Here is a 27,742-nt window from a genome sequence, read left to right on the forward strand (position 1 = left end):
TCCACTTCTGCAGTAATGATATTTATCCATTCAAGGGGGTAAAGTTCTCATGACCTAATCATCTCTTAAGGGTCACATCTCTCAACACTGTTGCATTGGGGGTTAAGTTTTTAACACATGAACTTTGGAGACACATTCAAACCCTTTCTCAAAAGTAGCTGACATGTGGCAAACCTTGGAATCTGAAAAGCAGAGTCCAAAAACAATTTGGCAAAACTGTACAGTACATAGGGTGCCGTGATCATTGACTTCAAATTTCCCTTCACTTTGGCATATGTTACCTCCCTAGTGGAGTTGTATGATAGCCTATTGTCACATGCCATTAAAATCACTAAATAAAATTTCCTTGTTCTGAATTCATGTTCAGCAAACTGATCATAATTTGGCTTTTCATATAGTTTTTCCATAGGGAAATAATGTACTAAATTTTACAGTAGGTAGTCAGGCAGACATGAGCAGGGCAGGAGACATACCCCACCCACCAGGAATGTCAGGTGACCATCAAGTGGTGGTTAGGCAGTTATAAGATGTCTCTCTAAAATAATAATTGGTTGCAGCCAGCACCAGGGAAAGGCAGTCTTGCTACCAATAGGTAGAAATACCTGAAACTGGTAATCAGCAGCTTCCCAGTAGGATCTCAGGAGATCAGAAAACAACTGGGCAAGGGGGCTTAACCATGCTCACTAAAAGGCAAAATGGTGGAGTTTAACTGGTGTATGACCTTCCTTTAGGAACCACACTGGTAAGGGAAAAATACCACAAGTGAGCATGCATACAACTTCAGTAAACACACTATGCACAAGCCCCCTCCCAAGTGCTAGTAGGCTACTGCACATGTGGATAGCCCACCCTAAGGGAAGAATCAGGGAAGAAGTAATGCAAGCCCGGGAGCATGCCAAGACCCCATGTCAAAAGTCAAATCACACACTTGGGAGATCAAGTCACCCGCTTGGCCCTTTTCCAAGTGTACTTTACTTCCTTTGGTTCCTGTTCTAAATTTTTTCATTAACTTTCACTCGTACTCCAAAACTTGCCCCGGTCTCTCATTCTGCCTTATGCCCCTGGATGGAATTCTTTCTTTTGAGGAGGCAAGAACAGAGGTTGCTGCAGACCCATATGGATTCACTGCTGATAGCACTAACCACCTTATTTGAATGTTCTCATCTGAAAAACCATTCTTACTTCTGTTATAAATTGGCAATTTATGTGCTGGTCTGTAAAAAATCTTCATTGTACTGGCTATGAAGAACTGAAGATAATACTGACTTCTTAATCGAATTTCTACCCTGCAAATCACTGGCATAGCAGCTAGCTAGCCTAAGAATATGACTCTTCTGCCTCTACTTTATAATTATAATAATTAGGTTTTACATGAGTACTGAGTGAAAAACTAAAATTTATTGAATACTTATTACTCGCTCTGACATATGCAATGGACTAAAGGCTTGCATATGCCCAAAATTCATGTGCACCCACCAAAATCCTAACCCCAGTGTGATGACATTAGGACGTAGGGTCTTTGGGAGGTAATTAGGTCATGAAGGTAAACTCCTCATGAATGGCATTACTGCCCTATTATAAAAAGGGACCGCAGAGAGCTCTCTTGCCTTCTTTCCACCATGTGAGGGATCGCCAAGAAGTCAGCTGTGTGCAACCCAGAAGAGATCCCTCACCAGAGCCTGACCCTTTTGGCATCCTTATTTTGTACTTCTCATTCTTAAAAAGTGTGAGAAATAAATTTATTTTGTAAACCACATGTTTATGGTACTTTGTGATAGAAGCCCAAACTAAAATAGCATATAAAGGTTGTGTATGCTGTTTCATTCAGTTCTCATAATAATCTTGTGAAATATTCTCACTTTACATCCATGGAAACTATGGCAAAGAGAAGACAATTTCAGTAACCCCACTGAAATTTAGTAAGCTGTAGAGCTGCGATTTGAACCCATGTCTTTATGGCTCCAGAGCCTGTACTATTTCCATGACAACATGCCTCTTTTCTGACTATTGATTTTACTGAGCAATGACCAAAGGATATTTTCATGGTAATTTAATTTACTAGGTCTTTAATTAACACCTAATTTTATTTCATATATTGACAGGCATTGTGGGGAACATGAAAGAATTTAAAGAAATTGCCTCTTTCTTCTGGAATCTTATAATCTAATTTAACAGAAAGGCAGTGTTTGAGTCCCAGAATAACATTTGTGAATTGTAAATGCTGTGGGAAGTCAGAAATCAGTAATAATTGATATAGATATGAAAGACCTCATGGAGGTTAAACAGTTTATACCAAGGGGTATTTTAGGCAAAAGATCTAGCATTAATAAACATATTTGGGTGAGAATGAGTGTAACATATTTAGGAATAGAGAGAAGACATGTAGAGCAGAGAGGATGTAAAATGTAAGAAAGAAAATAGTAGGCCAATAAGTAGTCAGGCAAAACCTCAGCCCTGGAACATCTGATTAATGTCTAAGCTTTCAGTCATTGTAGAAGTACTGAAGGGTATTGTACAATGCTGATTTTGAAAAAATATATATTTTCTGAAAATTAGCCTGTCAGGAGTATGTGAATAACAAGGAGTCAAAGATAAGAGTTTGGTAAGCAAGATATCAGATTAGGAAGTCTCAGTCTGTGCTCCCCCTCCTCAACACACAAAAAGTTCAGTGAGCAACTATCTACAGACCATAACATCTTTCTGAAAATTTCAATACTTGGAAACAAGGCTGAGACACCCATGTGGTCCGTGGAACTAAATAATACCTGAATTAGAAAAGTCTCACTTCAGCTGTGTTACTCCCCAGCTCCTTGAAGTTGGCACAGTGCCAGACAGAGAAGATCCCCTGGACCCACAGTTTTTATAGTGGGAAAAAAGAATTGGAGGCAGTCATCCAGTGTCCCTAGCATTCTGAGATGTTTCCCAGGAAGCCTACTCAGGTCTCATCTTATGGGATACACTGAGGGTAATGACATAGCTAAAGTGTTCAAAGTCAAGTAGAAACAAAGATTAAGGTGGAGCTCACAGTGACCAGTGTGTGGATCTTGGTGGTACCTCTGTGTTCCTACCAATTGTGGCACCCAACTGGAAAGTCCAGCAAGTGCATAGCACACCTGAAAAGCTGAACTGGTTGCTTTCAGAAGCACAGTGAAAAGTTTAACTTTGGCTTGAGTCCCTAGACAACTAGTCTCCACAACCAGCCTCTTGAGACACCCCAACCACTTCACCCAGGCAAGGAGATGCTTGCCTCAGCTCATTCAGAGAAGCTTAGGGGCTAGAAGTGCTTGACCTGCAAGTGCAGAATGGCTTAGTTCAGCCAAAAAGCCCCGGGTGGCCCCATTCGGGCAAGAAGATATTCACTTCTTCACATTTCAGAGAAGCATAGGACTAGACCTGCTCAACCTGGGAAATTAACAGTTTGACTCAGTCAAAAGTTCACTCTATGGCTCTGCCTGGACATGGAGGCAATCCCCAATTATGCATTTCTAAGGAGCATAGCCTCAGGTTTCACCCTTCTTGAGTAGCAACTCTGCCTAACCTCAGAGGTCAGGGCCACTATAGACTTGCCCAATTGCAGATTCCAAATAGTGGAATTGCCCAGCCAGGAAATACATCCTATGACCAGCCTGACCAGACGCCATCACAGTACCAAGCCAGAAGCTCTGCCTGATAGCAGAGCCCATCAAGTGATCTCACTGGACAGCTAAGTCCAGCCAGTAGCCGCATCTGACATCAGAGCAAAGACAAAAATCTCAGCCACCTAGAAAACTCACACAAACTGTGCCTGCCTAAGGTTGTCATCAGCTTGCCATTTTAGAATTTCAGGCTAGAATAAATAATGAAGACCTATCCCTACCAAAGAACACCGATAAAAGTTGGAAGAGGAGGCTCTCTCTTTACATGCACAGACAACACCACAAGGATTCTGAGGAATCAAGAAATCATGACACTTCTAAGAAATACAGATCTATAAAACGACGACTTAAAATGAATTCAGAATAATCCTCTTAAAGAAATTCAGTGAACTACAAGAATATATGGATAGAAAATTAAGTGAAATTTGGAAAACAATACACAAACAAAGCTAGAAGTTCAACAAAGAAATAGAAACAGGCCGGGCGCGGTGGCTCAAGCCTGTAATCCCAGCACTTTGGGAGGCCGAGACGGGCGGATCACGAGGTCAGGAGATCGAGACCATGCTGGTTAACACGGTGAAACCCCGTCTCTACTAAAAAATACAAAAAATTAGCCGGGTGAGGTGGCGGGCGCCTGTAGTCCCAGCTACTCGGGAGACTGAGGCAGGAGAATGGCGTGAACCCGGGAGGCGGAGCTTGCAGTGAGCTGAGATCTGGCCACTGCACTCCAGCCTGGGTGACAGCGCGAGACTCCGTCTCAAAAAAAAAAAAAAGAAATAGAAACAATTTTTTTTACAAAACTAGAAATCCTAGAGATGAATACAATGACTAAACTGAAAAAATGCACTAGAAAGCTTCATCAGCAGACTTGATCAAGCAGAAAAAAAAAATTAATGAGCTTGAAGAAAAAGCATCTGAAATTATTCAGTCAAAGGAGCAGAAAAAAGAATGAAGAAAGCCTGTGGGAATTATTGAACACTATTAAGACACCAAACCTTCACATAATAGAAGTATCAGAGAAGAAAAAAGAGAAAAATGGCCAGAAAGCATATTTCTGGAAATAACGGCTGAAAATTTCCTCAATTTTGGGATAGATGCCAATGTTCAGGTACGGGAAGTGCAGAGCTCTACAAATTCTACCGAAAGAAGAGTTCACAAAAACATGTAATAATCAAAATATCAAAAATCAAAGACATAGAATCCTGAGATAAGCAAGAGATAAGATATATAAAGGAGTCTCAATATCACATAAAAAGGAGTCACAATATGACTATCAGCAGATAGTCAGATAGTCTCAGCAAAAACCCTACAAGCCCAGAGAGAGTGTGATATTATATTCAAAGTGCTAAAGGAGAAACACTGATGACCAAGAATACTTCACATAGTAAAGCTCTCTTTCAGACATGAGGGAGAAATAAAAACTTTCACAGATGAATAAAAACTAAAGGAGTTCATTACCAGCAGATGTACCTTACAAGAATTGCTAAAGGGAGATATTTAATCCAAAACAAAAAGCTGCTAATTAACAACATGAAACAAATGAAAGCACAAAACTGAATGTTAATAATACAGAGCTGTGTTGAGAATACTCTGGGAATGTAAAAATGGTGTTTAAAGCAATTTTATCTCTGGCACAAAGGTTAAAATACAAAGCTATTAATAAAAACTATAGCCAAAATAAATTGTCAAGGGATACACTTTACAAAATGATGTCCATTCTGACATCAAAGATGTAAAATGTGGGAAAAGAGAGTAAAAATGTAGATTATGACATTAAAGTTGATATTAGCTTGAAATAGTCTGTTGTAAGTATAATATGTCCTATGTAAGTACCATGGTAAACATAAAGCAAAAATCTTTAGTAGAATCACAAGGAGAAAAAAAAGAATTCAAAGCATACCACTACATAAAACCATCAAACCATAAAGGAAGACAGCAAGAGATGAAGAAGGAAGTAAAATAACTATAAAACAACCAGAAAACAATTCACAAAATGACAGTAATATGTCCTTATCTATCAATAATTTCTTTGAATGTAATACATTACATTCTCCCATAAAATGCATGAAGTAACTTAATGGAAAACAGCAACAACAACATGATGCAACTATCTGCTGCCTAAAAGGGATTCACCACATTTTTAAGGACACATATACACTGCAAGTGAAGGCATGGAAAAAATATTATTCCACCTAAATGGAAACCAAAAGAAAGCAGGTTTAGCTCTACTTATATCAGAAAAAAATAGACTTTAAGTCAAAAACTGTAAAAAGAGACAAGGACATTATATAATGACAAATGGATCAATTCCTCAAGAGTATGTAACAATTGTAAATATATTTGCACCCAATATTGGAGCACCTAAATATATAAAATAAATATTAAAGGATATGAAAGGAGAGATAGATATTATTCATTACAATAATAGTAGGGGATATTAATACTCCACTTTCAACAATGGGCAGATCATCCAGACAGAAAATTAATAAGAAAACATTGGACTTGAATAGCACCTTAGACTAATTGGACCTACCAGACTTATACAGAACATTCCATCCAACAGCAACAGAATAAGAAATTCTTCTAAAGTACACATGGGACATTCTCTAGGATAGATAATGAAAGGCCACAAAACAAGTCTTAGCAAATTAAGAAGATTAAAATCATATCAAGTATCTTTTCCAACCAAAATGATATGAAACTAGAAATCAATAGCAGGAAGAATTTTAGAAAATTCACAAATTTATAAAAATTGAACAATATGCTCCTGAATGGACAACAGATTGAATTAAAAGAGAAATTTAAAAATATCTTGAGACAAACCAAAATGGAAATACAACACACCAAAACTTACAAGATACAGAAAAAGCAGTTCTAAGAGGTAAGTTTATAGCAGTACATGCCTACGTCAAAACAAATATCAAATAAACAACTTAATGTTACTTCTCAAAGAACTAGAAAAAGAACAAACTAATCCCAAAATTTAAAAAGGAAGGAAGTAATAAAGATTAGAATAGAGATAAATGAAATAGAGATTAGGAAAAAATAATGTGCCTGATCTTGTCTGATCTTAGAAGCTAAGAAGGGTTAGTACTTAGGTGGCAGACTTGAAAAACAATACAAACGATTGATGAAACTAAGAGTTGATTTTTGGGAAAGATAAATGAAATTGAAAAACCTACATCTAGACCAAGAAAAGAAAAAGACTCAAATAAATACAATCATAAATGAAAGAGGAGATATTGCAACTTATACCAGAGAAATACAAAGAGTCACAAATGATGATTATGAACAATTATACACAAATTATCTAACCTAGAAAAATGGTTACATTCATAGACATGTATGACCTACCATGAATGATAAAGAAATAGAAAATCTGAACATACCAATAATAACTAAGAAGATTGAATCAGTAATACAAAGTCTTCCATCAATGAAAAGACCAGGGCCTGTGGCTTCACTGTTGAATTCTACCAAATGATTAAAGAAGAATTAGCACCAATACTTCTCAAACACTTGGAAAAAATTGGAGAGGATGGAATACTTCCAGACTTTTTAATGAAGCTAGCATTACCCTGGTACTAAAGCAGAAAAGAACATGACAAGAAAAGAAATTACAGACATTTAATATTCTCTATGAATTTTGATGCAAAAATCTTCAACAAAATACTAGGAAATCAAATTCAACAATACATTAAAAGAATCATTTGCCATGATCAAGTGTGATTTTCCCCAGTATACAAAAATGGTTCAACATACACAAATCAATACTTGTGACACACCACATTAACAAAATGAAGGACAAAAAGAAAACCACCAAAAATCATCTCATTTGATACAGAAAAGGAAATTGACAAAATTTAACATCCTTTGATGATAAAAAATCTCATCAACTTAGGTACCTCAACACAATAAAGGCCATGTGTGATAAGCCCACAGCTAACATACTCAACAGTGAAAAATCAAATGCCTTTTTTCTAAGCTCTGGAACAAGATAGGGATGCCCACTTGTGGCACTTCTATTTAACATAGTGTTGGAAGTCTTTGCCTAAGCAATTAAACAAAAGAAAGAAATAAAATGTATTCAAATAGGAAAGGAAATGAAATTGTTACTTTTTGCTGACAACATGATCTTATCTATAGAAAACCTGAAGATTCCACCACAAAACTGTTAGGACCAATACACAAATACAATAAAGTTTCAGGATACAAAATCAACATACGAAAATTAGTAATATTTCTATACACTAACAATGAACTACTTAAAAAAGAGATCACGAGAACAATCTCATTTATAATAGCCACAAAAAGTTACTTAGAAATAAGTTTAACTAAGGAAGTGAAAGACCTGTATGCTGAACCTTTTAAAACATTGATTAAAGAAATTGAAGAGGCCAGGCATGGTAGCTCACACCTGTAGTCCCAGCACTTTGGGAGGCCAAGGCAGGTGGATCACTTGAGGCCAGGAGTTCGAGATCAGCCTGGCCAATATGGCAAAACCCAATCTCTACTAAAAATACAAAAATTAGCTGGTTGTGGTGGCAGGCTTCTGTAACACCAGCTACTTCGGAGACTGAGGCAGGATAATTGCTCAGACCTAGAGGGTAGAGGCTGCAGTGAGCCAAGATCACACCACTGCACTCCAGCCTGAGTGACAGAGTGAGACTCCATCTCAAAAAAAAAAAAAAAGAAAGAAATTTGAGAAAACACAAATGGAAAGATATCCCTGTACTCATGGATTAGAAGTATTATTATTGTTAAAATGCCCATCCAAAGTAATCTATAGATTTAATGCAATCTTTATCAAAATTCCAATGTTATTTTTCTGAGAAATAGAAAAAAATATGTATGGTCTGTTTTCATGCTGCTGATAAAGACATATCTGAGACTGGGCGAGTTACAAAAGAAAGAGGTTTATTGGACTTACAGTTCCACGTGGCTGGGGAAGCCTCAAATTCATGGCAGAATGTGAAAGGCATGTCACACATGGCAGCATACAAGAGAAAAGAGCTTGTTCAGGGAGACTACCATTTTAAAAACCATCAGATCTCCTGAGACTTATTCACTATCATGAGAACAGCACAGCAAAGACCTGCCCGCATGAATCAGTTACCTCCCAAGAGGTCCCTCCCATGGTGTGTGGGAATTCAAGATGAGATTTGTGTGGGGACACAGTCAAACCATATTATTCTGCCCCTGGTCCCTCCCAAATCTCATGTCCTCACATTTCAAAACTAATCATGCCTTCCCAACAGTCCCCCAAATTCTTAACTCATTTCAGTATTAACTCAGGAGTCCACAGTTCAAAGTCTCATCTGAGACAAGGCAAATTCCTTCTGCCTATGAGCCTGTAAAATCAAAAGCAAGTTAGTTACTTCCTAGATGCAATGTGAGTACAGGCATTGGGTAAATACAGTCATTCCAAATGGGATAAATGGGCCAAAACAAAGGGCCTACAGGTCCCATGCAAGGCCAAAATTCATCAGGGCAGTCAAATTAAGCTCCAAATGATCTCCTTTGACTCCATGTATTACCATCCAGGTCATGCTGATGTAAGAGGTGGGTTCCCGTGGTCTTGGGCAGCTCTACCCCTATGGCTTTTCAGGGTACGGACTCCCTCCCAGCTGCTTTCACAGGCTGGCACTGAATGTCTGAGGCTTTTCTAGGCACAGAGTGCAAGCTGTTGGTGGATCTACCATTCTGGGGTGTGGAGGTCAGTGGCCCTCTTCTCACAGCTCCATTAGATGGTGCCCCAGTAGGGACTCTGTGCGAGGGGTACAACCCCACATTTCTCTTCCATACTGCCCTACCAGAGGTTCTCCATGAGGGCCCCACCCCTTCAGCAAACTTTTGCCTGGGCATCCAGGTGTTTCCATACACCTTCTGAAATCTAGGCAGAGGTTCCCAAACCCCAATTCTTGACTTTTGTGCACTTGCAGGCTCAATACCACATGGAAGCTGCCAAGGCTAGAGGCTTGCACCCTCTGAAGCTATGGCCTGAGCTCTACATTGGACCCTTTCAGACATGGCTGTAGCAACTGGGACACAGAGCACCAATTCCCTAGGCTGCACACAGCACAGGGACCTTGGGCCCGGCCCACAGAGCCATTTTTTCTTCCTAGGTCTCTGTGCCTATGATGGGAGTGGCTGTCACAAAGGTCTCTGACATGCCCTAGAGACATTTTCCCCATTATCATGGTGATTAACATTCAGCTCCTTGTAGCCAGCTTGAATTTCTCCTCAGAAAATGAGATTTTCTTTTCTATCGCATTGTCATGCTGCAAATTTTCCTAACTCTTATGCTCTGTGTTCCATTGTATATATATGTGATATTGTATATTTAGCCTTAGAAAAGAAGGAAATTCTGCCATTTGCAACAACTTGAGTGGAACTAGAAGACATTGTGCTAAATGTTATATATTAAGCAAAATAAGCCAGACACAAAAAGACAAATACTGCATATTCTCACTTATATGTGGAATCTAAAACAACTGAACTCATAGAAGCAGAGAGTAGAATGGCAATTACAGATCTTGGGGCTGAAAAGAATATGGAGATGATCATCAGAGGATTCAGTCTCAGAAAGGAGGAATAAGTGCTTTTGGCTTTTTTTGGGATCTATTCATAGCACAATAAATATAGTTAATAACAGTGTATTGTACATTTATTTATTTATTTATTTATTTATTTATTTATTTTGAGATGGAGTCTTGCTCTGTTGCTCAGGCTGGAGTGCAGTGACGCCATCTCGGCTCACTGCAAGCTCTGCCTCCTGGGTTCACACCATTCTCCTGCCTCAGCCTCCCGAGTAGCTGGGACTACAGGTACCTGCCTCCTCGCCTGGCTAATTCTTCGTATTTTTAGTAGAGACAGGGTTTCACCATATTAGCCAGAATATGTATTGTACATTTTTAAATTGCTGAGTAAATTTCAAATGTTCTCACAACAGAAAATAAATATTTGAGGTGATGGATGTGTTAATGAGCTTTATTTAATTATTCCACATTGTATTCATAAATCTTAACATCATTTTGAACCCTATAACTATAAAAAATTATCAATTGCAACTTACAATAAATTTTTTTTAAAAAAATAGGAGTTTTATTTGGGCCAGAGATGCCAGCCAAGAGTTAATGGGATGCATTCCCAGTTTAGAGCAGTGCTATGCTGACCTTGAGAGCTGCACTTGCGGCCAGGCGTGGTGACTCACACCTGTAATCCCAGCACTTTAGGAGGCCAAGGTGGGCGGATCACCTGAGGTCGGGAGTTCGAGACCAGCCTGACCAACATGGAGAAACCCTGTCTCTACTAAAAATACAAAATTAGCTTGGTGAGGTGGTGCATGCCTGTGATCCCAGCTAAGACTCGGGAGGCTGAGGCAGGAGAATTGCTTGAACCGGGGAGGCAGAGGTTGCAGTGAGCCAAGATCGTGCATTGCACTGCAGCCTGGACGACAGAGCGAGACTCCGTCTAAAAAAAAAAGAGAGAGAGCTGCACTTGCACAGACAGCCTTTCTGCTTCCACTCATCAGTTGGAGAGATTCTGCCTCTGGCCACTGTTTGGATCTGTGGCCTTGTGCAAGCCATAATGAGGGAGGTAGAGAGTTTATAGATGCATTTGTTCAAGGAATTTATCCCTCTTAAGCAAGCAGTTTGTTTAGTGAGTTTTGGCATGGTCCTGTTGTAAAGAGCCAGGCTCCTTTAGCACTTAACGTATTTTGGAGGAAAGGTGCTATGCAAATTGAATTGATGCTATTTATGACTGCTTTGGTTTTTCTCTAAGTGTCTGGAATGTCTACTCAGAGATTACCAACTTGAGGGCTCAAAAGGCATGCCCAGGAGGCCTTGCCACAAGTGGCAGTTCTATCAATATCCAGTTGTGTAAAACAGGGCAGGATTTTGTGACTATTGGGAAAGCTAGTGCTATTTATACCATGTAAAAGATTGCTCAAGGTCATCCCTCTTACACCAGCTTCAGCAAATTCAGTGTGACATGTGGTTTTCCTCAATTGTTGATGAAATGTCTCCTTTGGGGACACTCGCCAGCAAAGGATAAAGTTCAAACTTTTAAACTGGTATTCAGTGTTCTCTATGACTCTTCTTTTAGTTTCTGTTTACTACTTACCTACATGAACCTCTTGCTCTGATCAAACAGCCCTACACACCATTGCCCAACTTTCCACTTTCTCACCAGTGTGTTTTTGTTCACCCCCATCTTCTCCTCCCCCGCTTCTCCTCCCTAATCCCTCCTTCTTGACCATCCCCAAAACTCAATATCCTCTATTTAAATCCTATATACCTTTTACAAGGCAGTACAAATTCTGGTTCTCCTTGAGGACAGCTGCAGAGAAATTATAGATGACCTGCTGTTCGTTCTTGCAGTTGGTGTTTTCATTTTAGATTATGTTTTACATTTTTAAAAAATGTTTTTAGATTTTAAACTCCTAAAGGGCAAGAACTGACTCTATAACTCTGCATACAACCAAGAGCCCTGTGTAATTAAGAACTCAAAAGTTGATGCTTTTAATGTCACTGATATTATGAAGATAAATAGAGAAATGCAATAGGGAGAGTTGTTAATGACTTACTCCTAGAAATTTGCTCTATAATTTTTAAGAAAAATTTATGTTGACCCAGATTCCCCTGAAGAATTTGTATAGATGTGTGAACTTTGTATCACTCGTGTGCCTCATCAAGGGTGGCTGGTTTTGTGGGGAGTAGTGACGCTCAGTGAGGCCTGCTGAATGGGATTCTCAGACTTAACATTAATGATCTTTCCCCTGGACGTACAAAAATTATCTTCTCTGAGTAAAGATCACTTTTCCACAAATGTGGAAAGTTACCACTTTACCCCTAGAAATCTAGGGGTAGCTGGTAATGTGTTCCTGTTTATCTGCCTGATAATTATAATTTGATGTCTAGCTCAACAATTGTGGCAACACTGTGATTGCTTTTATAGTACTCTTCCTGGTGATTCAGATTTCTTTCAGCAGGAGCAGCAATTGCTCCAACCATCACCAAGAGTGATAGGCAAGATCAACATATGCTGACACAAGGCCAATAAAAACTAGAAACCTCCTGCAGTCATTGAGGACAACTTAAAAGTGTACTCAACATTCACTTTTATTTCTTATCTTTTCCCCTCGACACCCCATTTATAGTGCACCTAACACTTTGCTTAATGATCCAGAATTGCTCTATGCACAAAAAGTAGTTTGCTGCCATTTTTATAAATGCTTCGGGTGAACCAGGATGGACTATGTGTCTTACTGCCTGATATTGTCACTGTTTATAGGAGATGCTGCTTCTGAGACTGAAATTCTTAACAATATGTTCCTTGTGACCTATTTAGATCACAAATCCAGTTCCTTGCTGAATGAAAAATAACATATGTGGAAGACCTGTAAGTTGATCTAAAGCCAAATGTCATGTACTCCCATCATTATCAACTAATATGCTAAGAGGTGGACATAGTGCTTTTCTCTTTTATTCTTTATTGCCACTTTGTTCTGTCTTGTGGTAATATGCTATAAGAATGGTAGAAATATATGTAGCATTTAATTCAAAACTACCAACAACGTTTGGCACTTAGTTTTCGAAAAGAAGGAACAAATCCATTTTTTCTTGCCGCTGTTCATGACTTTCATCAAGCAGTTACCACCAACTCATCATGTGCTATGAAGCATCAGGCAAGACAGGTCATAGGAAAACACTTGAAGAAATTAGAAGTTAGACTATACATAAATACTTGTTATCCTGTTGGGGTGTTTTCCCAATTGTAAAATGTTAGAGAAATATGAAGAAAATGTGCACCATTTGCTTAGAGAAAGAATGCTTCATATTCTGTGCCAATGTCTCTTTCTTCTTTTACTTGCTTACTTTTTTTAAGGATTAGGAATTAAAAATATTTGGTGCAGCCTGAGGTAGAATATGATCTAGTGACAAAATATAATTGTGAATTTGTCCAGCTTCTAATCTATTTTAACTTTTTTTTTAAACCTCTGCACAATTGACTTCTGGATAAATAAACTCACTTGTTACCACCCACCTTCTTAATTACTATTAACTAAATCATAATATGGGTCCTCCTGGGGGATCTTCTGTTGAGTAAAGTTATTTCCTTTACTGGATCCTTCCCAATATGCTGTCTGTAAAACATTCTGAATTTTTTTTGTTGTTATCAAAACAGTCTCGTAAACCCATGGTCTGGGTTGCAATTTGGATTAGAAAGTTACAGTTTCATACAGATCAAATGAATGAGCATTTTTGGAAGGAAGAAGCATTTTTTGTGGTCACAGTGAATGCCACTGGACATCACAAGTGTTAGACTTAGGGGCATCTGAGAAGAATGTGATATTTTTTCATATTTTACTTTCTTGTTCAAAGCTAGGTTCCTTCATTCAGTGACATGCTCTTATACTGGAATAGTTGATTTTGTTTGTTTTCTTGCTTGCTTCTTGTGATTACAGAGGTACATGGTCATCTGTAATCAGCCTCCAATATTTGTGAGCACCCTGAATTAAATGTGCATAATGAATCTGGCTACGCACTGAACAAAAGTAAGAAATTTGATGCAGATATATTACAGTTTCTGTTCAGAATGGGGCACTACTCAAAGTTAAGAAGGGGAAAGGGAGGATATGTATAAAGATAATTTATCAAGAAGCAGGTTTGATTCTTTTTTTTTCCTGGTTTTGACTTAACCTCAGGATATTTTGAAAGGGATATATGGAAATCATAGGTAAAGGCATGAATGGTTAGTGGTGGAATAAGGAGAAAGGAATTTAAATAATAGGAATATAGATTAATTTGGTAATGGATCAGGAAACTTTGGTAGGAGATAGACATTTCTAATCATATTTATATAATTCATTTTAAAATAATTTCTGATAGAAAAAATATAATGACAGTACAAAGAAGTCTTCCTTGCTCAGGTTCTCCACCTGTTAACATTAGACCACGTTTGTTCAGTCTTCCCTAAATCCTTCAGTGTGTTTTCCAAAAACAAGAACACACTCCAACATAACCAAATCATCCATACAATGAAACCAATAGTCATACTATAATACTATCCAATTCACAGACTCATTCAGATTTTTCCAACAGTACCACTTGTGTCTCTGATCCAGCATCCAATAGAGATTATGTGTCACTTTTAGTTGTCATATCTCTTTAGGTTCCTCAACCCAGAACAGCTCCTTAATTATTCCCCTGGCTTTCATGCTCTGCACCATTTTAAATAGTAAGGCCTTTCATTTTGAAAGGTGTTCTACAACCTGGGTTCATCTGATATTCATATTTCCTTGGAACCAGTCTCAGGGTATGATTTCCTAGCAGTCAGACTACAGATGTGATGCTGTGTTTTTCTCAGTTCAGGATTATGGGTATGCACCAGGTCTATTTGTCCCACTACCGGTGAGGCTAACCCTGATCACAAGGCAAATTAGTGCCTACCAGATTTCTGTACTGTAAAGTCATGTTAATATACTTTTTTCCAAAATCATGTTAATATACTTTTTTTGTAGCAAAGTTCCACCCAGCAGCCTTAGCATTCACTGAGCATTCATTTAGCATTCACTGAGGAGACTTAGCATTCATTCATATAAACCATCAATATGGCTCTTGCCAAATCTGTATTTATTAGTTGCATTCTATAGTAAGAAAAAGCTTCCCCATGAGTTAGTCTGAGTTCTCCAGAGAAACAGAACCAATCTAGATAGATAGAATCTATCTAGATCGATTTAGAGAGATAGACAAAGATAATGATGTAGATATAGATACATAGAAAGAGATTCACTATAAGGAATTTGCCCATTCAGTTATGGAAGCTGAGAAGTCCTATAGTGTGCAGTTGGCAAGCTGGAGAACAAGGAGAGCTCATAGTATACTTCCAGTCTAAACCAGAAGGCCTGAGAATCTGGAGAGCTGATGGGGTAAATTTTAGTCAGAGTCCAAATGCCTAAGACCAAAAGAAGTGACAATGTAAGTTCCAGTCTAAATTCAAGTCTGAAGGCAGAAAATCTGTGTCCAACTCAAAGACAATCAGGCAGAGAAAGTGAATTACTCTGCTTTTTCCATTCTATTCAGGCCTCCAACAAATTGAGTGAGGCCCACCCACACTGGAGAAGGCAATCTTCTTGACTCATTCTACTGATTGAAATGGTAGTCTTATCCAGATATACCCTCACAGACACACCCAGAATGTTAAACAAAGATCTGGGCATCTCATGGTTTAGTCAAATTGGCACATAAAATTAATCATCACACCCCTTCTCTTTCATTCAGTCAATAATTTATATCAGTATGCAGTCAAAGATGCTTGTTTTATTTGGTGGTTTATAACCATGACTATCATTATTTTGATGCTCAAATTGTCCCAGTTTGGATTGCTGACAGTCACTTTCAACTGGATTCTGTGTTACTTTGACATACCTGCATTTTTCTTTAAGAATTTGCTTACTTTCTGGCATAATAAGAACTTCCAGGTCATTTTGCATTTTCATTCCCTTTGACTTTGACGTAGTGCTTGAATCCACGTAGCATCACTTTCTTTAAGTAAGGCTTTGTATTTTTCCAGCTTCCATAATATTGCAATGGTCTATGCCTCTCTTTTACTTCAACAGTTTTTTTCTCCTACTTTGTCCTCCTCCCAACTTCTAAACGTAAGCATTTCCCAAGATGGAATCTGAAGTATCTATTCTTTTCACAGACTCTCAAAAGTCTTCCTCTCTCAGTACACGTGTGATTTCTTAACAGATGAATTTCCCCATGGCTGTATTTATAGCCTTGATGTTTTTCCTGCATTTGTATTTGCCAGCTAATTGTTTACTCTTAAAAGCTTTAATGTTATCACAAAATATGCTTTGCATCAGAACATCTTCAACATTCTGAGCAAAACAGACGGTTAAGTTTCCAATTCCACATGTCAGGAACTTACAAGTCACTACTCAGTCCTAACGAGTGAAAGGCTGAACAACCTGAAAAACCAACTCTTCTTAGATCTTTAAGAGAAGTGAGGTCCCAAGGCAAATTGCTGCCCTCAAATTGGAGGGACAGGCAGGTGGATACAGAAAATCATGACATACCAAAGCAGAAACCTTTTCATGAACCAGTGCGAGGGTGGGAAAACATGAGCTGTAATAAATTGTTGGAGTCTGGGAGTGGACAAATCTGAGAATTAAAATCTCCAGGTGGGTCCAATCATATGGATTCCCCCACTTTTCTGTTTTACCTCTAGGAGCTTGACCAGATTCTCACAGTAAATATTGGAGAAAAATTCCCTCATTCTTTCAGCAATGAAAGAGGAAAAGGAACCATTTTGAAACATGCCAGAGCACTCTGTTCTTAATAAGTCCTGCCCTCAGGAGAAACTAGTTAATCACAGCCTAACTTTCTGGGGTTTTATCACATCCTACCTGACTTGGAGAAAGAGAGAAGGAAAATATACAAGTCTAGCCCACTTTAGCCATTCTGTCTCAGCTAAGGGGTACAAAAACACAAATGTGAAACACTGTGACATTCAAAGTCCAGAAACAGGCTCACTAAAAGACAAAGACCTAATCTTAGAACTATAGGATGCTTCCTCTCCTCCCGCAACTTACCACCACATTACTGAAGGACTATTCCCAGCAGACCTTTTACCCAATACCTCATGTCAGCTATCAAGAGAAAAATTACAAAGAATACTAAAAGGCAGAAAAAAAAAATCCTACAATTTGAAGAGACAGAGCAAGCACAAGAACCATACTTGGTAGGGATGTTAGAAATATTAAACAGAGAATTTATTTATTTTTTAATTTAATTTTATTTTATTTTTTTAATTTATTTATTATTATTATACTTTAAGTTGTAGGGTACATGTGCATAACGTGCAGGTTTGTTACATATGTATACTTGTGCCATGTTGGTGTGCTGCACCCATCAACTCATCATTTACATCAGGTATAACTCCCAATGCAATCCCTCCCCCCTCCCCCCTCCCATGATAGGCCCCTGTGTGTGATGTTCCCCTTCCTGAGTCCAAGTGATCTCATTGTTCAGTTCCCACCTATGAGTGAGAACATGTGGTGTTTGGTTTTCTGTTCTTGTGATAGTTTGCTAAGAATGATGGTTTCCAGCTGCATCCATGTCCCTACAAAGGACACAAACTCATCCTTTTTGATGGCTGCATAGTATTCCATGGTGTATATGTGCCACATTTTCTTAATCCAATCTGTCACTGATGGACATTTGGGTTGATTCCAAGTCTTTGCTATTGTGAATAGTGCTGCAATAAACATACGTGTGCATGTGTCTTTATAGCAGCATAATTTATAATCCTTTGGGTATATACCCAGTAATGGGATGGCTGGGTCATATGGTACATCTAGTTCTAGATCCTTGAGGAATCGCCATACTGTTTTCCATAATGGTTGAACTAGTTTACAATCCCACCAACAGTGTAAAAGCGTTCCTATTTCTCCACATCCTCTCCAGCACCTGTTGTTTCCTGACTTTTTAATGATCGCCATTCTAACTGGTGTGAGATGGTATCTCATTGTGGTTTTGATTTGCATTTCTCTGATGGCCAGTGATGATGAGCATTTTTTCATGTGTCTGTTGGCTGTATGAATGTCTTCTTTTGAGAAATGTCTGTTCATATCCTTTGCCCACTTTTTGATGGGGTTGTTTGTTATTTTCTTGTAAATTTGTTTGAGTTCTTTGTAGGTTCTGGATATTAGCCCTTTGTCAGATGAGTAGATTGCAAAAATTTTCTCCCATCTGTAGGTTGCCTGTTCACTCTGATGGTAGTTTCTTTTGCTGTGCAGAAGCTCTTTAGTTTAATGAGATCCCATTTGTCAATTTTGGCTTTTGCTGCCGTTGCTTTTGGTGTTTTAGACATGAAGTCTTTGCCCATGCCTATGTTCTGAATGGTACTACCTAGGTTTTCCTCTAGGATTTTTATATGGAACCAAAAAAGAGCCCGCATCTCCAAGACAATCCTAAGTCAAAAGAACAAAGCTGGAGGCATCACGCTACCTGACTTCAAACTATACTACAAGGCTACAGTAACCAAAACAGCATGGTACTGGTACCAAAACAGAGATATAGACCAATGGAACAGAACAGAGTCCTCAGAGGTAATACCATACATCTACAGCCATCTGATCTTTGACAAACCTGAGAGAAACAAGAAATGGGGAAAGGATTCCCTATTTAATAAATGGTGCTGGGAAAATTGGCTAGCCATAAGTAGAAAGCTGAAACTGTATCCTTTCCTTACTCCTTATACAAAAATTAATTCAAGATGGATTAGAGACTTAAATGTTAGACCTAATACCATAAAAAATCCTAGACAGAGAATTTAAATCAACTAAGATTAATATCCTAAAGGTCCTAATGGGTAAAGTAGACATCATGCAAGAACAGATGGGTAATTTAAGCAGAGAGATGGTAATCCTAAGAAGAAGGCAAAAAAAGAAATGCTAATGATCAAAACCACTGTAAGAGAAATGAAGAATGCCTTTGATGAGCTTATTAGTAGGCTGGACATGACTTGAGGATGTATCAACAGAAACTTCCAAAACTGAAAAGCAAAACAAAACAAAACAAAAAAACAACGACTGGTAAAACAGAACAGAACATCTAAGAACTGTGGAACAACTACAAATGGTGTAATGTATGCATAACAGGAATAGGAAAAGGGGAAGAAAGAGAAAAAAGAACAAAAGGAATATTTGAGATGATAATCATTAATAACTTACCCCAATTAACATCAGACATCAAACCTTAAATCCAGAAAGTTCAAATAATAACAAATAAGATAACTGTCAAAAAACATTTAGGTATATCATATTCAAACTACAGAAACTCAAAGATAAATGAAAATCCTGAAAGAAGCCAGAGGGGGAAAGAAACATGTGACCTATAAAGATACAAAGATAGCAATTTCATTTGACTTCTCTTTGGAAACCATGCAAGCAAAAAGAAAATAGAGTGAAATATTTAAAGCTTAAGACAAAAAACCCACCAACCTAGAATGCTGTATCCTGTGAAATTCTTCAAAAATGAAGATGACATAAAAGCTTTCTCAGACAAACAAAAATTGAGGAAATGTGTTGACAGTAGACATGACTTACAAAAAATGTTAAGTTCTTTAAAGTGAAGAAAAATATGTAGATCTGAAGCTCAGATCTACTTAAAGAAACAAAGCATTGAAGAAGGAATAAGTGAAGGTAAAATATAAAATGCTCAGTGACAACCACAAAAGGCAGAAAAAGAGGGGAAGACAAAAATAAGAAAAAGGAAAAGAACAAAAATCAGAAAACAGTAACAAATATGGTAGATATTAATTCAACTATGTCAATAATCACTTTAAACATCAATGGTCAAAATGAACCAATTAAAAGACAGAGATTGTCAGAGTAGATTTAAAAACAAGACTTAACTATATGATCCTTTCAAGGAACTCACCTTAAGTAAAAATATATAGATTAAAGGTAAATATTAATTTTTTTATTCCATAGCTTTTTGGGGAACAGGTGATATTTGGTTGTATGAATAAGTTCTTCAGTGGTGATTTGTGAGATTTTGGTGTATCTATAGAGAAAGAGATACCTTGCTAACACTAATTTATAAAAGCAGGAATCACATATTAATTTCAGACAGAACAGACTTCAAAGCAAGGAAAGTTATCAGGGATAAAGAAGGGCATTACATGGTGATAAAAGGTCAATTCTCCAAAAAGACATAACAATTCTTAATGAGTATATGCCTAACAACAGAGCATCAAAATATGCAAGGCATAAACTGGAAGAACTGCAAGGAGAAATGGATGGATTCAAATTGGAGACTTCAATGCTCCTCTTTCAGAAATGGACAAATCCAGCAAGCATAAAATTGTAACAACTTAGTTGAAACCAACATTATGAGTCAACTGGATATAATTTGACATCTATGGACTATTTCATCCAGCAACAGCAGAACACACAATATTCGCAAGCTAACATGGAACGTTCACCAAGATAGGCCATATTCTGGGCCATTAAACATACCTTCACAAAGTTAAAAGAATAGATATCATGCTATGTCTGGTCTCTGACCACAACAGAATAAAACTACAAGTCAGTAGCAGAGATAAGTGGAAAACTTCCAAATATGTGGAGATTAAACAACACATTTCTAAATAACACAGAAGTAAATAATAAATCTCAAGAGAAATCTCAAAATATTTAGTACTGAATGAAAATGAAAACACAACTAATCATAGTTTGTGGGAAGAGAGAGAACACAGTTTAGAGGAAAATTTATAGCATTGAATGCATATATCAGAAAAAATACATAAAATCATCTAAGCTTCTACTTTAGGATACTAGAGAAAGAAGAGCAAATCCAAAGTAAGCTGAAGAAAAAAGTTAAACATTAGAGCATAAATTAATCAAATTGAAAATAAGACATATGTAGAGAAAATCAATAAAGCTAAAAGCTGCTTCTTTGCAAAGACCAATAATATTGATCAATCTCTAACTAGGCTAACTATAAAAAAGAGAAGAAACAAATTACTAATATCAGAAATGAAACAAGGAACATCACTGCAGATCTTACAGATTTTAGAAGAATGATAAAGGAATACTATGAACAACTCTTTGCCTACAGATTTGATAACCTAGATGAACTGGACAAATTTTTTGAAAAAGACTGTTTGCCAAAACTCGCACAAGAAGAAATAGGCAATCTGACTAGGCCTATATCTGCTAAAGAAATAGATTCAATAATTAATAACCTTCCAAAACAGAAAGCACCAGGCCAAGGTCGGTTCATTGGTGAATTCTACCAAGCATTTAAGAAAGAAATTATACCAAAGCTCTACAGTCTCAGAAGATGGAAGCAGAGGGAATAGTTCCTAACTCATTCTATGAGGCTAGTATCACCCTAATACCAAAACCAGTCAAAGACATTACAAGAAAAGAAAACTATAGACCAATATCTCTTATAAACATAGATGCCAAATCCTCAACAAAATACAGTCACATGCTGCATAGTGATGTTTTGGTCAACAATAGACCGTATACATGATGCGGTACCATAAGATTATAATGGAGCTGAAAAACTCCTATTGCCTAGTGACATTGTAACATCACAGCAAAACACATTACTCATGTCTTTGTGGTAATCCTGGTGTTAACCTGCTGCACTGCCAGTTGTCTAAAACATAGCATGTACAATTATATGCAGTACATAATACTTGATATATTACTGGTTTATGTATTTATTACATACTTTTATCATTATTTAGAGTAAAGTTCTTCTACTTATATATTAAAAACGTTAACTGTAAAACAGCTTCAGACACATCCTTCAGGAACCATTCCAGAAGACAGCATTGTTGTTATATGAGATGACAGCTCCATGCATGTTATTATCCATGAAGACCTTCCAGTGGGACAAGATGTGGAGGTGAAAGACAGTGATATTGATGATCCTGACCCTAGGTAGGCCTAGGCTAATGTGTGTGTTGATGTGTTAGTTGTTAACAAAAAAAGATTAAAAAGCAAAAAAAGAATTTTAATAAAACAAAATGCATAGAATAGGGATATAATGAAAGAAATATTTTTATACAGCTATACAATGTGTTTGCTTTTTAAGCTAGGTGTTATGAGTCAAAAAAATTAAATGATTAAAGTCAATAATTTAAAAATTTATAAAGTGACAGTTATAGTAAGCTAAGGTTAATTTATTGATGAAAAAAGAAAACTATTTTGTAATAAGTTTAGAGTAACCTAAGCATACATTGTTTTTAAATTCTACAGTAGTGTCCTAGGCCTTTATATTCACTCACCACTCACTCACTCACTCAGCCAAAGCAACTTCCAGCTCTACAAGTTTCATTTATAGTTAGTGCACTATACTGGTATACTATTTTTTAAAATCTTTTGTATTGTGTTTTTACTGTACCTTTTTATTTATTTATTTATTTATTTATTTATTTATTTTGAAATGGATTCTCACTCTGTCATCCAGGCTGGAGTACAGTGGCGTGATCTCAGCTCACTGCAGACTCCACCTCCTGGGTTTAAGCAGTTCTCCTGCCTCAGCCTCCTGAGTAGCTGGGATTACAGGCATGCACCACAGCACCTGGCTAATTTTTTGTATTTTTAGTAGAGATGGGATTTTGCCATGTTGGCCAGGCTGGTCTTGAACTCCTGACCTCAAGTGATTTCTCTGCCTTGGCCTCCCAAAGTGCTGGGATTACAGGAGTGAGCCGCCATGCTAACCTTTACTGTACCTTTTCTATGTTTAAATACATAAATACTTACGATTGTGTTTCTATTGCCTATAATAGGGCAGTTACATGTCATAACAGTTTGTAGCCTAAGAGCAATAGACTGTACCATAGAGCCTTCATGTGTAGTAGGCTACATTATCTAGGTTTGTGTAAGTATCCTCTATAATGTTTACGCAATGACACAATTGCCTAACAGTGCATTTCTCAGAATGTATCCCCATTGTTAAGCGACACATGACTATTTTAGCAAATTGAATCCAACAACATATTAAAAGAAGTATACAATGGGACCAAGAGAGATTTGTCACAGATATGCAAGGCTAGTTCAACATTAGAAAATCAATTCATGTAATCCATAAAATGTACAGACCAAGGAAAAAATATCACTACAATTATATCAATAGATAGAAAAAGCATTTGACAAAATCCAATACCCATTTATGATAAAAACTCTCAATAAATTCAGAATAGAGGGGAACTTCTTCAATTTGATAAATAATATATATGTAATCCACAAGTATATAAATATTTTATATATATTTTATATATAATCTATAAATATATATAATCTACAGCTAACATCATACTTATTGATGAGAAACTAGAAGTGTTTTAAGATTAGGAAAAAGATAAGGATGTCCTCTCTTGCTATCTTTCTTGAACATTGTACTGGAAGTCCTAGCTAATACAATAAGACAAGAAAAGAAAACAAAAGTTATACTAGATAGGAAGAAAGAAGTAAAACTTACTGTTTTATTTTGACATGATTGTCTATGTACAAAATAAAAAAAAAATTGACAAAAAACCTCCTGGAACTAAATAGTGATTATGATTATAGAAGGGTTGCAAGGAAAGGTTACTGTACAAAAGTCAATTGCTTTCCTATATACTAGCAATGAACAATGGGAATTTGAAATTTAAAACACAATATGATTTACATTAACACCCTCCCAAAATAAAATACTTAGGTGTAAAACTAACAAACTATGTACAAGATCTACGTGAAGAAAACTACAAACCACTGATGAATGAAATCAAATAACTGAATAAATGGACAGATTCTGTTTATGGGTAGGAAGACTTAATATTGTCAAGATGCCAGTTCTTTCCAACTTGATCTGTAGATTTACTGCAATCCCAAACAAAATCCCAGAACATTATTATGCAGATACTGATAAACTAATTCTAAAGTTAATATGGAAAATTATGTCAGCAAGATAGTTGAATAGAGATGTCTGATGCTTGTTCTCCCCCCCAAAAAAAAGGACAAAACAAAAACAGTGAATAAACAGCTATATTTTAAGTAGAGTGACAGAGGAAACATGCTGAAGATCACCAGAGATAAAATCCCTGTGTAGCAGGGAAGCCCAGGATAGCAACATAGAGAGGGGTTAGAGGAAGCTTCTGCACTGTCAGGATCTTTTCAGAGTCCAGGATACTTATTATAGGGAAAAGGTCAGCTAGAGATAGATGCCCAGTGGTCTCTAGTGCCATGACAGACATCATTAGTCCCACCACAGGAGAGCCCTCCAGTCCTCACAGTCTCCAAATCCAAGCTGGAGAGTGGCTAGGAGTTTGTGTGGCTACATTGCCTCAGAGTAGGAACCTATGTTGAACACCTCTCACCCATGTGACTTAAGCTGCTATGGCATGACACCACCCTGAATCCAGATCCACTGCTAGAGTCTAGACTATCTTGGGGGCCAGTAACCATTGGCTTTCTCCATCCCTAAGGTCCCACCATTATTTCACCACATTCACACAGGTGCCTGCAGTGTTGCAATAATGACTGTCTGGAGGCTAAGACTGATGGTACAACCAAAACCCCAGTGTCTAAAACTACATAGCATACTCATCACTCCCTACCCAGCAACAGGTCAACTTGCATAGCAGAGAAGCCACCTAATAGCCAACCATCCACTACACCTGCATGCACCCATGCCACACAGTTGGCCAGTTCACCATGCCCACCAAGCATGCACGGGCGTGCATACACACACACACACACACACACACACACACACACGCACACACACACACACCTTATTTAAAAAATGGTGCTGAGATAACTGGCTAGCTATGTGCAGAAAATTGAAACTGGACCTATCCTTACACCATATAAAAAATCAACTCAATATGGATTAAAGACTTAAATGTAAAACCCCAAACTATAAAAACGCTATTTAAAAAACCTAGGCAATATCACTCAGTACACAGGAATGGGCAAATATTTATAACAAAGACACCAAAAGCAATTGTAACAAAAACAAAAATTGACAAATGGGATCTAATTAAACTGAAGAGCTTCTGCACAGCAAGAGAAACTGTCATCAGAGTGAACAGACAACCTACAGAATGGGAGAACATTTTTGCATCTATCCATCTGACAAAGGTCTAATATCCAGGGCCTACAAGGAACTTAAACAAATTTACAAGAAAAAAAAAAACATTAAAAACTGGGCAATGGACATTAACAGACACTTCTCAAAAGAAGACATTTATGTGACCAACAAACATATGAAAGAAAAGCTCAAAATCACTGATCATTAGAGAAATGCAAACCAAAACCACAATGATACCGTCTTACACCAGTCAGAATGGCAATTATTAAAAAGTCAGGAAACAACAGATGCTGGGAAGGCTGTAGAGAAATAAGAATGCTTTTACATTGTTGGTGCAAATGTAAATGAATTCAACCCTTGTGGAAGACAGTGTGGCAATTTCTCAAAGACCTAGAACCAGGAATACCAGTTGACTCAACAATCCCATTACTGGGTATATGCCCAGAGGAAGATAAATCATTCTGTTACAAAGATACATGCACATCCATGTTCATTGCAGCACTATTCACAATAGCAAAGACATGAAATCAACCCAAATGCCCATCAGTGATAGACTGGATAAAGAAAATGTGGTACGTATTCACCATGGAATACTATGTAGCTATAAAAAGGAATGAGATCTTGTCCTTTTCAGGGACATGGATGGAGCTGGAAGCCATTATCCTCAGCAAACTAGTGCAGGAACAGAAAACCAACCACTGTATATTCTCACTTACAAGTGGGAGCTGAACAATGAAAACACATGGACACAGAGAGAAGAATGACACACACTGGGGCCTGTTGTATGGGGTGGGGGGAGGGAGAGTATCAGGAAAAATAGTTAGTGCATGCTGGGCTTAATATCTAGGTGATGGATTGATAGGTGCAGCAAACCATATTTACCTGTGTAACAAATGTGCACATCCTGCATAGGTACCCTGTAACTTAAAGGAAAAGAAAAAGAAAAAAATTATAACTGATACACAAAGAAAACAAAGTTTAGCACCACAGGAAACCACCAAACCAAAGAGGTAAACGAGTGAGAAAGGAACAAAAATTCTGCAAAATATCTAGAAAACAATTAACAAAATGGCAGTAGTAAGTCAAGTCTTTACCTATCAATATTAACCTCAAAAAAAATGCATTAAATTATTCAATTAAAAGATATAGAATGGCTAAATGGGAAAAAACAAACTACATGCTGCCTACAGGAGACTCAACCCACTGTTAAAGACAAACAGGCTAAAATGATGGGATGAAAAAGATATTTATTTCAAACAGACATCAGAAGTGAGCAGGAGTAGCCATACCTTTGTCAGATAAAACAGACTTTAAGTCAAAAACTGAAAAGATACAAAGAAGGTCATTATAAAATGATAAAGAGATCAATTCAACAAAGGATATATAAAAATTATAAATATATATGCACCAAACATCAGAGCACCTGTATTAGGCTGTTCTTGCATAGCTATAAAGAAATACCTGAGACTGGGTAATTTATAAGAAAACAGGCTTATTTGGCTATGGTTTGTAGGCTTTACAGGAGGCCTGGTGACATCTGCTTCTGGGGAGGCCTCAGGGAGCTTATACTCATGGTAGAAGGCAAAGTGGGAACAGGTCATCTTACATGGTGGGAGCAGGAGCAAGAGAGAGACAATGAGAGGGAGGTGCTACACACATGTCAATAAACAGATCCTGTGAGAACTCACTCACTATCACAAGAACAGCGCGAAAGGGATGTTGTTAAACCATTCATGAGAAATTCATTTCTACGATCCAATAATCTCCCACCAGGCCCCACCTCCAGCATTGAAGATTATAATTTGACATGAGATTTGGGTGGGGACGTAGATCCAAACCATATGATCCTGCCCTGACCCCTCCCAAATCTCATGTTCTTCTCACATTTCAAAATACAATAATGACTTCTCAACAGTCTGCCAATGTTTAACTCCTTCCAGCATCACTCAAAAGTTTCAAGACTCATCTGAGACCAGGCTAGTCCCTTTTACCTATGAGCCTATCAAAAACAAGTTAGTTACTTTCAAGATACAATGAAGATATAGACCTTGGGTAAATACTCCCTTTCAAAAAGGGAGAAATTAGCCAAAAGAAAGGGGCTACAGTCCCCATGCAAGTCCAAAACTCAGCAGGGCAGCAATTAAATCTTAATGCTTCAAAATAATCTCCTTTGACTCCGTGTCCCACATTCAGGGCACACTGATGCATGGAGTGGGCTCTAAATGCCTTGAACAGCTCCACCCCTGCAATATTGCAGGATTCAGCCCCTGTGACTGCTCTCATGGGCTGGCATTGAGTGCCTGTGGCTTTTCCAGGCACGGGGAGCAAGCTGTCAGTGGATCTACCATTCTGGGGTCTGCAGGATGGTGACCTTCTTCTCATAGCTTTACTAGGCCAGTGCCTCAGTGGGGACTCTGTGTGGGGACTCCAGCCTTACATTTCCCCCTTTGTACCACTCTGGTACAAAGGCTCCCAAGCCTCAACTGTTGCACTCTGCAC

General features: G+C 37.7%; 1 protein-coding gene across 19 annotated transcripts in view; it reads left to right on the forward strand.

The window, feature by feature from the left end:
• Positions 1–27,742, forward strand: part of LOC105473041 (uncharacterized) — a 419,449-nt gene that overhangs the window by 294,738 nt on the left and 96,969 nt on the right. Inside the window, exon 10 of one of the 19 annotated variants that reach the window (XR_011625095.1) lies at positions 21,959–22,651. The exons of the other annotated variants lie outside the window; for them this stretch is intronic. The gene's annotated coding sequence lies outside the window, so the exon portion shown is untranslated. Of the gene's footprint in view, positions 1–21,958; positions 22,652–27,742 lie in introns of those variants that run through there. 19 annotated transcript variants of the gene reach the window in all.

Source organism: Macaca nemestrina, chromosome 6 (genome assembly GCF_043159975.1).
Source record: "Macaca nemestrina isolate mMacNem1 chromosome 6, mMacNem.hap1, whole genome shotgun sequence".
Taxonomy (NCBI): Eukaryota; Metazoa; Chordata; class Mammalia; order Primates; family Cercopithecidae; genus Macaca; species Macaca nemestrina.